This window comes from Colobus angolensis, unplaced genomic scaffold, assembly GCF_000951035.1.
Source record: "Colobus angolensis palliatus isolate OR3802 unplaced genomic scaffold, Cang.pa_1.0 Scaffold140, whole genome shotgun sequence".
In the NCBI taxonomy this organism is placed as follows: Eukaryota; Metazoa; Chordata; class Mammalia; order Primates; family Cercopithecidae; genus Colobus; species Colobus angolensis.
The window spans coordinates 3,304,623-3,316,265 of NW_012114489.1; positions in this window are offsets into that span (position 1 = coordinate 3,304,623).

Below are 11,643 nucleotides of genomic sequence, written 5' to 3' on the forward strand. Positions count from 1 at the left end.
CTATATCCTTGTTGGCTGCATATATGTCTTCTTTTGAGAAGCGTTTTTCCACGTCTTTTGCCCACTTTTTAATGGGGTTGTTTTTCCTTTGTAAATTTGTTTAAGTTCCTTATAGATGCTGGATATTAGACCTTGGTCAGATGCATAGTTTGCGGATATTTTCTCCTATTCTCTAGGTTGTCTGTTTACTCTGTGGATAGTTTCTTTTGCTGTGCAGAGCTCTTAAGTTTAATTAGATCCCACTAGTCAATTTTTGCTTTTGTTGTGATTACTTTTGGTATCTTTGTCATGAAAATCTTTGCTCATTCCTCTGTCCAGGATGGTATTGCCTAGATTGTCTTCCAGGATTTTTATAGTTTTGGGTTTTACATTTAAGTTTTTAATCCATCTTGAGTTGATTTTTGTGTATGGTGTAAGGAAGGGCTAGCCAGTTATCCCAGCACCATTTATTGAATAGGGAGTCTTTTCCCCATTTTTTGGTCAGCTTTGTTGAAGATCAGATGGTCATAGATGTGCAGCTTTATTTCTGGGCTCTCTATTCTGGACCAACAGAATTTCTAAATATGTAAATAAAAATACAAAGCAAATAATAGAGGTAATCTTTGTTGAATTTTTAGGGATGCTAACATTTATAGCACCAAACAAAATAATCTTAAGAATGGTATAGGTTATTCTGATCTTTTGGCTTCCTGAAGGACAAAATGGTTTTAGGGGTAGATCTTTATTCCATATATTCCAAAAAGAGTATATATATTTTTATAACTATGAAATTCCTATGCTCTTTGTGGCAGATTGAATCATTGGTTTTAATTCTTTAATCTCTTTGCTATGGCTTTATGGGAGACAGAATTATTATCTGCTTCTTGACTTTGGGCTTGGCTCTGTGACTTTTAAGTGAATGGGTTATGAAGGGCTCCAGAATATGCCACTGTAAAATATACCACTTTGGCATAAGGATTATTTGGAGCCAGGAGACAATTGAGAATCAACAGATGCAGGAAAAGTTATCTGTCCTCCCCTTAGCTGCCTAAAATCAGGGCAAAAATTTCCTTTGTGAAGGTGGCATAAATTTCCCTCCGTCTCCTGCACCAGGATGAGGAGAGTGACTCTTGTCACTGGAGAGCTGACACTGAAATGAGTCTGCACAAACAAACATAACTAGTCAACCCTTTTCTTCCACTAGGATCCCGTAATTTATTCCCACAATTTATTGACCCGAGAAGTCCAAACCCTCTTTCTTTTGTCTAATCACTTCTCTATAATTTTTTTGCCCTTTGTTATAATGGTATATAGGCTGCCAAGTCTAACCTCTTATTTGGGTTATCACTTCTTTTCTGTGAAGTCCCTGTGTACCTAAAATTAAACATATTAATACAACTTGTATTCATCTTTCTTTCTTAATCTGTGTATTGTCAGTTTAATTGTAAGGCTCCAGCCACTAAACATGAGAGGGTAAAATAAAAGTTATTTGCCCTCCTCTACAGATGTTAGTGGATCTGATGCAAGCAAATATTTGAAATGTGCTTGTATAATTAACCTGGCTCCCTTGAACTCCTACCTTTCACCATGAGAAGAATATGTTTTGGATAGCTCCTGTCCAAGAAGGAATGAGGGACATGTGGAGCAGACTTGGATCTAATTCATAGCCTTGAGTCAAGCACATCTGAACTCAGTCTGTATTAGTAAAATACGGTTGCCCTATAGACGCATGAGCAAGAAATATGTGCTTATTGTTGAATGCCATTGAGATTTGTGCAGGTGTTTGCTATGTAGCATTATTGTGATAGTGGCTAAGTGATACGCTATTATGGCAGAGTACTTAAGCCTTTAGTTATTATATTTCTCACTGAAATAATCCAACAAGTTGAAGTCTTATCAGTTAGACCTACTATATAATTGAACTTCTCAACAAGTTGGCATTATCATTTACAAGTCGCCATGGTGATCACGAGATAACTTTCTCTTTGGGGTAAAGGGAATGGTAACTTTACTTTTTGAAACAATACTATGATTTTTTAAAATTCTGGTTTGTATACTTTTTCAAATGGTGTCTCTTTAATAGAGGTTTCACTTTTTCAGAGAGTGATCATCATCAGCTGTACATGAGAAGCTACTTTTTCAAAAGATTGCTCAAATATACTTGGGAGTTGTTCACAGTATGGTAGATCCACTGCTTTTTAGTCTTCAGTAGCTTTTTGTTCTTCAAGAGCTCATCTTGATTGCTTAAGAGTTGTGGTTCTATCCTTTTTCTTTGCAAGAAACTGTTTCTGAGTAGACTATAAAATAAAAGAAAAATGTGTCTTATTTCCTGTGATCCTTTAGTGTGAATTCGAACAACAAATTCTAATCTTGGTAAAAGAAGAAAAATATTTTGTTAATCTATTTCAAATTCACAAGGAGTGACATTATGAAATGTTCAGTCTTCCAAGTGAGAGAAGAGATTTATCCGTTCCTGACAGGGCATTGATAAATGGTTCAAATACATGGCATTTTTAGTTTTCAAACTCATTCTGTATAGATGATAATTTTCTAATGTATTATGTAGAAATGATGAATTACACTGTTACAGCAACACTTCTGGAATAATGTTCTAAGAAATTTAAACTTATTCAAGTGATATTACATTTACTATATCAATTTTTGAAAAAAAGACCTATAAAGAACTAATAGCATAATTTATTTAATATGTGTAGGCTTTAAAATTAAAATGAAGGACAGGAGGGCAGAGCAAGATAGCAGAATAGAAGCCTGCAGGAACAGTTCATACCGCTGCAGGAACACCAAGTTTTAACAGCCGTCTACATACAGAAAAGTACCATCACAAGGACCAAAAATCAGGTGAGCAATCACAGTAGCTCATTTTAACTTCCTATCATTGAAAGAGGCATTGAGGAGGGTCAGGGAGACAGTCTTGAGTCACTGGTGTACCCCCAACCCCTTGCCTGCAGCAACTATGGGTCACCGAGAGAGAGGAGTCTATGCACTTGAAGGAGAGACCACTCTGACTGGGTGACATCACATTGTACCCAGTGCTGCCCTGTCATAGCAGAGAGCAAAGCCGTGCTGCTCAGCCAGTGTCCACACATGGAAGGAACATTTGGATTAGGCCTAGCCAGAGGGGAATTGCCCATTCCATCAGTTGGACTCGAGTTTCTCAGCAAGCCTCGCCACTGCAGACCGAAGTGCCCTGGCGTCCTAGGTAAACTTGAAAGGCAGTCTATAACACAAGGACTGAAATTCCTAGGCAACTCTTTTTTATTTATTTATTTATTTATTTTTTATTGTACTTTAAGTTCTAGGGTACATGTGCATAATGTGCAGGTTTGTTACATATGTATACTTGTGCCATGTTGGTGTGCTGCACCCATCAACTCGTCAGCACCCATCAATTCATCATTTATATCAGGTATAACTCCCCAATGCAATCCCTCCCCCCTCCCCCCTCCCCATGATAGTCCCCAGTGTGTGATGTTCCCCTTCCCGAGTCCAAGTGATCTCATTGTTCAGTTCCCACCTGTGAGTGAGAACATGCGGTGTTTGGTTTTCTCTTCTTGTGATAGTTTGCTAAGAATGATGGTTTCCAGCTGCATCCATGTCCCTACAAAGGACGCAAACTCATCCTTTTTTATGGCTGCATGGTATTCCATGGTGTATATGTGCCACATTTTCTTAATCCAGTCTGTCACAGATGGACATTTGGGTTGATTCCAAGTCTTTGCTATTGTGAATAGTGCCGCAATAAACATACGTGTGCATGTGTCTTTGTAGTAGAATAATTTATAATCCTTTGGGTATATACCCAGTAGTGGGATGGCTGGGTCATATGGTACATCTAGTTCTAGATCCTTGAGGAATCGCCATACTGTTTTCCATAATGGTTGAACTAGTTTACAATCCCACCAACAGTGTAAAAGTGTTCCTATTTCTCCACATCCTCTCCAACACCTATTGTTTCCTGATTTTTTAATGATTGCCATCCTAACTGGTGTGAGATGGTATCTCACTGTGGTTTTGATTTGCATTTCTCTGATGGCGAGTGATGATGAGCATTTTTTCATGTGTCTGTTGGCTGTATGAATGTCTTCTTTTGAGAAATGTCTGTTCATATCCTTTGCCCACTTTTGGATGGGGTTGTTTGTTTTTTTCCTGTATATTTGTTCAATGGCAGCAAAAGCCAAAATTGACAAATGGGATCTAATTAAACTAAAGAGCTTCTGCACAGCAAAAGAAACTACCATCAGAGTGAACAGGCAACCTACAGAATGGGAGAAAATTTTTGCAATCTACTCATCTGACAAAGGGCTAATATCCAGAATCTACAAAGAACCTAGGCAACTCTTAATGCTGGGCTGGGCTCCGAGCCAGAGGACTAGGGTGGCACATGACCTAGAAAGGCTAAAGGAGTCCTTGTATCATCCCTCCCCCACCCCCAGCAGTGTGGCTCACAGCAAAAAGTGTCTTCTTCCTTCTGTTTAAGGGGAGGAGAGTGAAGAGTAAAGAGGTCTTTGTTTTGCATCTTGGATACCAGCTCAACCACAATAGAATAGGGCACTGGACAGTCATGAGGCCCCTATTCCAGGCCCCAGCTCTTATACTACATATCTAGATATTCCTGCTAGGAAACCTATTGCCATGAAGAGAAGCACCTGGTCCTGTCAGGATTCATCACCTATGACTAAAGAGCTCTTGGGACATGAGTAACCAGCAGTGATACCCAGGTAGTACACCATGGGCCTTGGGATCTGAGATGTGCTGACTACAGGTGTGACCCAGTACATTCCCAGGTATGATGGCTATGGTGAAAGACTCCTTCTGTTTGAGAGAAGCAGAAGGAGAGAAGTAAAGAGGACTTTGTCTTGCACTTTAGGTACCATACAAAAACCAGTAGCATTTCTATATGTCAACAGTGAAAAATCGGAAAAATAAAAGAAATAAAAAAGTAGGAATTAACCAGGTGAAAGTTCTCAGCAATGAAAACTGTAAAACATTGATAAAAAAAATTGAAGAGGACACCCCCACCCAAAAAAAGGAAAAAATATTCCATGTTCATTGGTTGGAAGAATCAATATTGTTAAAATGTCCATACTACCCAAAGTAATATACAGATTCAATATAATCCCTATCAAAGTACCAGTGATGTTCTGCACAGAAATAGACAAAACAACCCTAAAATTTATGTGGACTACAAAAGACTCAGAATAGCCAAAGCTATCCTAAGCAAAAAGAATGAAACTTGAGGAATCATATTACCTGACTTCAAATTATACTACAGAGCTATAGTAACCCAAAAAGCATGGTTATGGCATAAAACAGATACATAAATAAATAGAACAGAATAGAGACCCAGAAACAAATCCACACACCTACAGTGAACGTATTTTTGACAAAGGTGCCAAGAGCATACACTGGGGAAAAGACAATCTCTTCAATAAATGGTGCTGGGAAAACTGGATATCCATATGCAAAAGAATGGAATTAGACCCCTATCTCTCACCATATAAAAAAATCAAATCAAAATGAATTAAAGACTTAAATCTAAGACCCAAAAATATGAAACTCCTACAAGGAAGCCTTGAGGAAAATCTCCAGGACATTGGTCTGGGCAAAAATTTCTTGAGCAATAACCCACAAGCACAAGCAACCAAAGCAAAAATGGACAAATGGGATCACATCAAATTAAAAAGCTTCTGCACAGCGAAGGATACAATCAACAAAGTGAAGAGACAACCCACAGAATGGGAGAAAATATTTGCAAACTACCCATCTGACAAGGGATTAACCAGAATATATAAAGACCTTAAGCAACTCTATAAGAAAAAAATTTGATACCTATCCATATTGATATATATGGATATTTTAAATACTATTCCATTATTTGTATGTACTCAAATGCATTTAACTAGTTCATATTGATAGAGCATTTAGGATGTGTGTGTGTGTGTGTGTATGTGTGTGTGTGTTTTCTGTTACAAAAATGCTACATAAAGCACACATTTCGGGAATCTTCAGTTACTTAAATAAATGTAGGACAAACTCTTCGAAGTGGAATTGTGGAATCAAAAGTACATAACTTTAAAGTCTTGATAGATACTGCTGAGTTGTCCTTCTAAATGTTTCTAACTATTTATACTCCCACAGACAGTGTATGAGAGTGCCTCTGTTTCCCACCAACCTCAGCAACAATTAATATTAGCAGGCTTATAAATCTTTGGCAACCCAATAGGTGAAAAATCACTTCTAATTATTGTTTTAATTTGTTTCATTTAGTGCCAGTCATATGTACTTCTTTTCTGTGACCAAATTCTTCATTCTTAGCTTTTGCCCATTTTACTTTAAGGTCGTCTTGTTGATTTATAATGGCTCTTTATATTAGGGATGTTATGCCTTTGTCATAAATGACACAAATGCAGGCCTTTTTTATTTGTATATAAATAAAAAAAGCTTTTCATCTTAAAAAAAAGAAAAAAAAGAAAAAACCCTAATAATCCAATCTAAAAATGGGCAAAAGATCTACACATTTCTCAGAAGAAGACATACAGAAGAAGGCAAACAGACATATGAAAAGGTGCTCAATATAATTGATCATCAAAGAAATGCAAATTGAAACTATAATGAGATATCATCCCACCCCAGTTAAAATGCCTTATATCCAAAAGACAGGCAATAACAAATGCTGGAGAGGATGTGGAGAAAAAGTGAATCCTGGTTCACTGTTGGTGGGAATGTAAATTGGTACAACTATGAAGAACAGTTTGGAGGTTCCTTAAAAAAACTAAAAACAGAGCTACCATATGATCCAGCAACCCCACTGCTGGGTATATACCCAAAAGAAGGGAAATCAGTATATCAAAGCAATATCTGCACTCCCATGTTTGTTGTAGCACTATTCGCAATAGCCAAGATTTGAAAACAACCTAAGTGTCCATCAGCAAATGAATGATTGAAGAAAACGTGGTACATACATACAATGGAGTAGTGTTCAGCCATAAAAAAGAATGAGATCCTGTCATTTGCAAAAACATGGATGGAATTGAAGGTCATTATGTTAAGTGAAATAAGCCAGGCACAGAAAGACAAACATCACATTTTCTCACTTATTTGTGGGAGCTAAAAATCAAAACAATTGGACACATGGAGATAGAAAGTAGAAGAATGGTTACCAGAGGCTGGAAAGGGTAGTGGGGGTTGGGGGAAAGGTAGGGATGGTGAAAGGGTACAAAAAATATTTAGAAAGAATGAATACTGCATAGTATTTGATAGCCCAGCAGGGAGACTATAGTCAAAATAATTTAATTGTATATTTAAAAATAACTAAAAGAATATAATTGGATTGTTTGTAACACAAACGATAAATGCTTGAGGGAAATTGATACCCCATTTTCCATAATGTGATTATTACACATTGCATGCCTGTATCAAAATATCTCATATACCCCATTACACCTACTGTATACCCACAAAATTAAAAAATTAAAAAAATGAAGACCAAACTTCTGATCAGTATTTTGTGTTGAATTGTGTCCCTCAAGAAGATATGTTGAAATCCTAATTTCCAGTAGCTCAGAATGTGACTTCATTTGGAAATAGGGTGATTGCTGATGTAATTAATTAAGATGAGGTCATGCTGGAGTAGAGTGAGTCCTTACTCCAGTATAACCAGCACACTTATAAGAAGACAATGTAAAGACATAGAGGAAGAGTGCCATATGATAAGAGAGGCAGAGATTGGAGTTTTGCTGTTCCAAGTCAAGGAATGCCAAGGACTACTGATGACATCAGAAGCTCAGAGAAAGACATGGAATAGATTCTCCCTCAGAGCGTTTGAGAGAGCATACTCTTGCTGACACCCTGACTTTGGACTTCTTGCCTCCAGAACTGTGAGACAATAAATATCTGTTGTTTTAAGTCACCCAGTTTGTGATAATTTGTTATGGCAGCCCTAGGAAGCTCATACCATCAGTATTTAATATTTAAAGGTATAAGCACAAAGACAAAGAAATGAAATAATAGCTAGAGCTATAAAACAGCAGCATCACAAGAATCATGTTTGGATAATATTTCAAAATAGCCTTTCTCTTTACACAGATAGTACATAGCTATTATTGGTGGAATTGAAGATAAAGCAAAAAAGGAAGGAAGGAAGGAAGGAAAGAAGGAAGGAAAGAAAGAAAGAGGAATAAAAAAAGAAACTAGAGATTACCACATTTTCTAAACCCAGGGATAATCACTGTTAAATTTTGTGGAATAGCCTGCTAGCATTTCTATGCAAAATGGATAATTTTTCCCCAAACAGATTTATACTATACACATTGGCTTTGTAATAAGTTCTTATTTTTAACACGTCATCTTAAACATGCCATTATTTTTAACTCAGAAAAATCAATTATTTATGCTTCTAATTGAGATTCATTAAGTACTTTACAAAATGCTTCCATAGCCATTATCTTATTTGATAATGAAGGGACATGAATGAAGACAGCTAGAGAAGAGTGGCATGTAGCTTATTTGCCCTCAGTTGGGGAATAAAGTTTTAGGGGATAAATATTTGTTCACCACTTGGGTTAAACTGAAGACTAGGGGAAAGAATTTAGTTTTTATTTACTATTGTCTACTCCTTCCTTTGTCCTAAAGCTTGAAAATTAGCTGGTGGAGAGCCCAACATGATAGAAACATAGAAGACTGTGGAGTAAAAAGAATCCTGGCTGGGCACGGTGTCTCACGTCTGTTATCACAGCACTTTGGGAGGCCAAGGCTGGCGAATCACAAGGTCAGGAGATCGAGACCATCCTGGCCAACATGGTGAAACCACATCTGTACTAAAAATACAAAAATTAGCTGGATGTGGTGGTGAATGACTATAATCCCAGCTACTTGGGAGGCTGAGGAAGGAGAATCGCTTGAACCAGGGAGTTGGAGGTTGCAGTGAGCTGAGATCATGCCATTGCACTACAGCCTGGCAACACAGTGAGACTCCACCTCGAAAAAAATAAAAAATAAAAAAAAGAGAATCCTGATGCTCATTTATTACTTTACGTTCATATTATATGGCCATGAAAAATTGTGTAGAATAATATAGATTCTCAGCAAAAAATTGTGTAGAATGTTGTAGATCCTCAACAAAAAATTGTGTATAATGTTGTAGATCCTCAACAAGATACTAGCAAATCAAATTCAGCAGCACATTAAGAGAGTTATGTACCATATTCCAGTGGGATTTATCCCTGAGTTGCAAGGATGGTTCAATTTACACAAATTAATAAATGTGACACACCATATTAATAGAACAAATGTGACACACCACATTAATAGAACAATTTACACAAATTAAATGTGACATACCACATTAATAGAACATTAAAATCATATGAACACTTAATAGATGCAGAAAAAGCATCTGACAAAATTCCACATCCTTTCTTTTCTTTTCTTTTTTTTTGAGACAAAGTCTCACTCTGTCACCCAGGCTGGAGTGCAGTGGCATGATGTCGGCTCACTGCAACCTCTGCCTCCTGGGTTCAAGCGATTCTCGTGCCTCAGCCTCCCGAGTAGCTAGGATTATAGGCACCCACCACTATGCCCAGCTAATTTTTGTATTTTTAGTAGAGACAGGGTTTCACCATGTTGGCCAGGCTGGTCTCAAACTCCTGACCTCAGGTGATCCACCCGCCTCGGCCTCCCAAAGTGCTGGGATTACAGGCATGAACTACCACGCCTGGCCAAAATTCCACATCCTTTCATAATAAAAACTCTCAACAAATTAGATATAGAAGGAATGTATCTGGACATAAAGTGATATATGAGAAGACCATAGCTAACGTCACATTCAAGGTAAACCCCTAAAATTTGTGTGAAACCAATAAAGTCCCTGAATAGTCAAAGAAATTTTGAGAAAAAACAAATGTGAAGGTACCACACTTCCTAATTTCTAACTATATTATAAAGCCATAGTAATCAAAACAGTATGGTCCTAGCAGAAAAACAGACCAATGAAAGAAAATAGACATCCCAGAAATAAACCCACATATATTCGATTGACTAATCTTTGACAAGAGTGCCAAGAACATACAATGGAATAAAGTTAGTTTTTCAATAAATGGTATTGGGACAACTGGATATCCACATGCAGAAGAATGAAATTGGACTCTTTTACCACATGCAAAAATAAACTCAAGATGGGATAAAGACTTAGTTATAAGACATGAAACTGTAAAATTGCTAGAAGAAAACAGAAGAAGCTCCATGACACTGATCTGGGCAATTATTTTTTGGATGTGATCCCATAAGCATAGGCAACAAAATAAAAAATAGACAAATGGGATTACATAAAATTAAATGGCTTCTGCACAGCCAAGGAAACCATACACAGAGTAAAGAGATAACCCACAGAGTGGGAGAAAATATTTGTAAACCATATATCTGATAAGGGGTTAATATCTAAAATATGTAAGGAATTCACATGACTCAATAGCAAGAAAACCCAATTAAAAAATGGGCAAAGGATCTGAATAGACATTTTTCAAAAGAAGACATCCAAATGACCAAGAGGTATATGAAAAAATACTCAACATCACTAATCAACAAGGAAATGCAAATTAAATCACAGTGACATATCACCTCATACCTGTTAGAATGGCTAGTACCAAAAAGCCAAAAAAAGTGTTGGTGAAGATGTGGAGAAAAGGGAACTCTTGTACACAGTTGGTGGGAATGTGAATTGGTAGAGTCATTATGGAAAACAGTATGGCGATTCTTCAAAAAATTAAAAATAGATATACCAAATACCATATGATCCAGTATTCCTACTTCTGGGTATATCTCTGAAGGAAACAAAATTAGTATCTCAAAGAGATATCTGAATTTGCATGTTCATTGCAGCATTATACATAATAGCCAAGATATAGAAAAAACTTAAGTGCCTGTCAGTGGATGAATGGATAAAGAAATTGTGATACACACACGAAAGAAACTTCAAAAAGTTCATGGAAAATGCATATTATGAAAAGACTATGCATAGATTTCATTTTTTTGCACCCAAATAAACTCATAATGACTTGTTATAACATATCTGAACAGGATCTAATTTGAGGCACTAAGAAGGATAAGACAGTTTGAAAAGTACCCCTATCAGAATAACATGAATTCTGCTATAATTGAAGTAAGAACAAGCATCAAATTTATGGTAAAACTTGGGTGGAAGAATGATGAAATCACTGGTACTTTACCAAAAATTTATGAGGACAATGCCCCAAGAATTCAACAGTTTACAAATGAATAACTCACTTTAAGAAGGAGGCAATGTTGAAGCTTACCACAGTTGACTATCCACATTAATTTTTGAGGAAAAAGTTAATCTTGTTTATGCACTTATTGAAGAGGACTGGTGATTAAGAGCAGAAACAGGCCAGGCGTGGTGCCTCACGCCTGTAATCCCAGCACTTTGGGAGGCTGAGGCGGGCAGATCACGAGGTCAGGAGTTCGAGACCAGTCTGGCCAACACAGTGAAACCCCGTCTCTACTAAAAATACAAACAATTAGCCAAGTGTGGTGGTGTGCACCTGTGATCCCAGCTACTTGGGAGGCTGAGGCAGGAGAATCATGTGAACCCGGGAGGCGGAGGTTGTAGTGAGCCAAGATCATGCCATC